Here is a 5,257-nt window from a genome sequence, read left to right as displayed (position 1 = left end):
CGGGTCTAAACAGAAAAATGAAATGTGCTCAGAATGTGGGAGATGTTTCTCCATGAGGTCACACCTAATTCAACATGAGAGACTTCACACCAGAGACAGGCCCTATCAATGCCCAGAATGTGACAAGCGATTTGTGGAGTCTGCTGAACTCCGGAGACACCAGAGGGGGCACACAGGAGAGAAGCCCTATAAATGTGGGGAGTGTGCGAAAGGTTTTCTCACAGCAACACTGCTTCGGGTTCATGAGAGAATCCACACTTGGGAGAAGCCGTACAAATGTGTGGAGTGTGGGAAATGCTTTTCCCAAAAACAACACCTTGGACGTCATCAAAAAGTCCATCAAAGAATGAAGCCATAAAGACTCATAAAGTGTAGAAATGTTTTGCTTAAAAGGGAAATATCAGAAAACTAACAGGCCCTGATGGTGGAACAGTTTTTCATAGTTGTTCACGCTTAGAAGTCCTGTAAGAGTTCCTAAAAGGGGGGGAGATGGGAAACCCTTAGATCATGAGAGAACATTTTTGTCAATCATCCCCTAAAAACCATACTCTAATCCATATAGGAAAGATGCAGCATAAATATTTGGAGTTTGATGTATGTTTTGTCTGGAAAAATACTCTTTTTCAGCATTAGTGAATTCTTACTGGAGAGAAATTTTTATGAGGGCTTAGGATGTGGCAAAGGTTTTTATCTGATAATCAGATCTTCAGATGCCCTTGAAAAATCCACACAGAAGAAAAACCTTTACACGTGTGTAGTGTGAGAAAACTTTTCCTTCCCAATTGGAACATCTTGCCTCCTGGAGTTTGTCCGTTTGAAATTGTCTCCTTGAAAATTTTCTTGCCAACTTAAAATTTTTATAATTTTTTTAAAAATTTTCATTTTCAGAAGTGAATATGAAAGTCTAATGTGAGTGTGAAAATCTAAAGTGAAATTCTCCAGAATCAAAAAAGGACTCCTGCTAAGATCTTGGAAGCCACCAAAAGTCTCTTTTGAGTTGGGCAGGATTAATACATCCAGGAAATATATACAGGCAGTCCTCAACTTATTTTTCGACCTTTTTTGCCACAATTGCTGTGTGAATCACTGCAGTTGAGAAGTTAGTCACACGGTTGTTAAGTGAATCTGGCTTCCCCCATTGACTTTGCTTGTCAGAAGGAAGGCTGCAAAAGGTGATCACGTGACCCTGGGACACAGCAACGGTCATAAGTATGAGCCGGTTGGCAAGCATCTGAATTCTGATCACATGACCATGGGGAGGCTGCAAAGGTCTTAACTGTGAAAAACGGTCATAAATCAACTTTTTTCAGTGCCGTTGTAACTTTGAACGGTCACTAAATGAAGTATTGTAAGGCAAGGACTCCCTGTAGAAGCATAGAATATGTATCCTAGAGCGCAGCGGATGGAAGCCCAGAAGTAAGAAGGGCTTTGATTATAATTTTGTGGTAATTTTAAAAGACCTTTTGGAAGAAACCATAATGTTAATGGAAAAATTGACTGATTTTAAGGCGTTAGCTGATTTTAAAATCAATGGTGAATAGACAAAGAAGTTGACCAAAATATGAAAATGGAAGACCAAAAAGAATTGATGGGAAAAGCGATTTAAAAGAGAAATAAACCATTTGGGTATTCTTACAAAGAATACGAATTCTATGTCAAAATAATTATGACAAGGCATGGAATGGAATCAAGAAGGATTTGTTAAGATGGAAAAAAATTACGATTGTCGTTGGGTAGAATTTCTATAATTAAAAATAACTATATTACCTAGACTGATGTTTCGGTTTTAAACAATGTCTATCTTGACAACGGGTGCACCCCTAAAGAAATGGCAGGAAGATATATCTAAGCTTATATGGCAGGAGAAAAACCAAGAGTTTAATTGGAAACTCTTCAAGAGGAAAGAGAGTACTTGTTAATGATGATGATGATGGAAGGGATCTTGGAGGTCATCTAGTCCAACACCCCCCACCCCCCCCGCTCAGGCAGGAAACCCTATATAGGGTCATTCTTTTATGGAAGCTGTTTGTTCCCTATTGTCTTCAGAGTGGGTGTATTGGATTTCTTCTTTAGGTTCATTTCTTTTAGAATCTGTTTCTCTACAAAGGAAACTGGCAAGTGGTAGAGCAAGTCAAAGAGAGAAATGGGGGGGGGGAAGGAGGGGAAAAACGAACTGAGCTGTAAATGAGAGAAGGGAGAAAGAGGGAGCGGAGGGGGGAGAGGAAGAGGAGGAGATTCAAGATGTCTTGTGGCCTTGACCAGGACAGCCTCAGAGGCCTAAAGAGAACTGAAAAGAAAAAGCATTAAATATGAAAGAGGAGAAAAAAAATCATGTTAATTCTATAATTTTGCTAACCCATAAAGGCCGTGAGGTAAAATTCAATTTTGCCCCTAGCACATCCTCCACAGCGGGGATCAGTCTTCAGCAGAAAAAATACGAATCCCTCAGCTAGATCATTACTTTATCCATGGTTTCTAGCGCTTCTGCCCTTGGTGAAGCGATTCCCATGGTTGTGTGGATACAACACATGAAGCGAAAAGGATTTTTTTAGGGGGGGAGGGAGGGCAAAGTCTAACTTGGGCAGGTAGGACGATCTGGTGGTAGTTTTGGACCAAAGATGGCCTCAGCCTCCCTTTCAGGAAATGGAATTAACCCCCAATGTGAGGCATCGCTCACCCTGGTGAATATATTTACACCCACCCACCCCCTTAACTGCCAAAGCAACAATAGGAAGCCATTCTAGGAGGAGGCCATGTTAAGTCTGGTGGCCCAAGGAACAATGTTATAGGTTATACGCTCTGCATCATTAGAGCTACCTGGCACATACAAATCCTATGAGGGGTGGGGTTCTTTGCCATGTATCTCACATCATATAGCAGTGATGGCGAACCTTTTAGAGACCCAGTGCCCAAATAGCAACCCAAAACCCACTTATTTATGGCTGGATGCTGAGTGGGCGTGGCCCATGGGTGGGCGTGGCTCCAGTGTTCAGTGCAGACTGGGTGGGTGTTGCCAGAGTGGCACGATGCACGCCGCTGCCAGCAATTTGTGCAGGTCCATTAGGCTGCCATTGCTGCCTCCTGCCCAGCCCCGCACATTGCCCAGGCACCGCTGCCCCACGAGTGTGTGAACTCCGCTGCCTCATTCAGGCCTGCTGAGGCCAGCGAGTAGCCAAGGAAGCTCCAGACAGCCGCCCGCCCTCGTCCTACTCCGCCGCTGCGTGGCTGGCTGGCCTGACAATAAGAGCACGTCCCCACAAATGGAAAGAGAAGAGTCGGGCACAGCTGGTTACGGGACCGAGCGCTCGGCTCGGCCTAGAACCCCTCCACCGCCAGGGGGGACGTGAGGAGTTGAGGAGCTCCCTGGTCCCGGCCTGACCATGCGAGGCAGCTTGAGGCTTTGAACTGCCACCCTGGAGGATGTCTTGGATACTCGGCCCACAAGTTGGGGAAGGAAACTGTTGGCGCAGAAAGAGGCCAACCCTCAGAGGTGACAACCGCAATGACGCCGGCACTGACTGTGCAGCATGCCAACCTCACTGGGGACGCCTGGAGACAGACCCTATCAATGACCAGAATGCCAGAAACGATTTGTGGAATCTGCTGAACTTCGGAGACACCAGACGAGGCACACAGGAGAAGTCTTATAAATGTGGGAGTGTACGAAATGTTTTCTCACAACAACACTGCTGCGGGTTCATCAGAGAATCCACACGGGGGAGAAGCCGTACAAATGTGGGGAGTGTGGGAAATGCTTTTCCCGAAAAGACCACCTTGGAAGTCATCAAAAGGTCCATAAAAGAATGAAGCCTATAAAGACTCATAGACTTTATAGTAATGTTTTCCTCAAAAGGGAGACATCAGAAGAATCAGACTAGAGGAGAGTAAAGGGGAAGTCAAGAGATCAAGCAGAAGCGCATTAATGTCCTGGAGTGTCCTAGCCACTCTCCAGACCTTAATCCCATGGAAAATCTGTGGAGGGAGCTGGGACAAAAATTCCTCCGGAAATGTGTGCAAACCTACAAGAAACGTGTGACCTCTGTGATTGCCAAGGAGGGTTTTGCCACCAAAGACTAAGTCATGTTTTGCGAAGGGGTCAAATACTTATTTCACTCATTAAAATGCAAATCAATTTATACTTTTTTTGAAATGCATTTTCAAACAATCTACTCATGAACTTGTTTTAAAAAATCCAAATTGGGTCAAACTCCATCTTTGGGGTTTTGTACATTTTGTATCACGCTAGAGAAAAAAATGTTGAGATTAGTAAGGTTGCAGAGAAGAGCAACAAAACTGATTAGGGGAAAGGAGGCTAAAACAAGAGGAATGGTTGTAAGAAATAATAATGATAAAGTTGGAAGGGACCTTGGAGGTCATCTAGTCCAACCCCCTGCTCAGGCAGGAAACTATACCATTTCCGACAAATGGCTGTCCAGTTTTTTCTTTAAAACTTCCAGTGTTGGCGCATTCACCGCTTCTGGAGGCAGGTTGTTCCACTGGTTAATTGTTCTAACTGTCAAGAAGTTTCTCCTTAGTTCTAGGTTACTTCTCTCCTTGACTAGTTTCCACCCGTTGCTTCTTGTCCTGCCTTCAGGCGCTTTGGAGAATAGCTTGACTCCCTCTTTGGTTATGTCTAGTCGAAGGAAGAGAAGGACTAGGGGTGACAGGATAACAGTCTTCCAATATTTGAGAAGCTGTCAGAAAGAAGAGGGAGACAACCTATTTTCCAAAGCAACTGAAGGCTGAAGAAGAAGCAATGGCTGGAAACTAATCAGAGACGCAGCTTAGAACTAAGGAGAATTTCTTCACATTTAGAACAATTAATCAATGCAATGGCTTCCCTCCAAAAGTTGAGGGCTCCATCCGTGGAGACTTTTAAGAAGATTAGACAGTCACTTGTCTAGAATGGTATGGGATCTCCAGCTTGGGCAGGGGGTTGAGCTAGAAGACCTCCAAGCTCAACTCTTTTATTCTGTAAAGCTTGCTCATTTGTGGATTGGAAAATTATAGAAACCCACCAGTTACCCCACGGTCAGCAAACAGTGATCAAAGCAAAGCAGGGCTGGGAGTAAACTATGATTAAGCCATGATTAAGGCCGGTCTCTCTCCCTAGGGGAGCCACGACCGGATCCATCATCGCCTCTTTGGAACTGGCAGAACCTCCGCCTCGCCCACCTCCCTACTACGCAGCCCATCCTCCACAGCCATCTCAGCCTTGCCAGGTGCTGAAAGGGGAATCCCTCGTCCGAGTCCCCCC

The sequence above is a fragment of the Protobothrops mucrosquamatus genome, unplaced genomic scaffold (genome assembly GCF_001527695.2).
Source record: "Protobothrops mucrosquamatus isolate PMUCROS unplaced genomic scaffold, P.Mucros_1.0 scaffold4282, whole genome shotgun sequence".
NCBI classification, from domain to species: Eukaryota; Metazoa; Chordata; class Lepidosauria; order Squamata; family Viperidae; genus Protobothrops; species Protobothrops mucrosquamatus.
The sequence above is the reverse complement of the archived record's forward strand: the minus strand, read 5'-3'. Positions refer to the sequence as shown.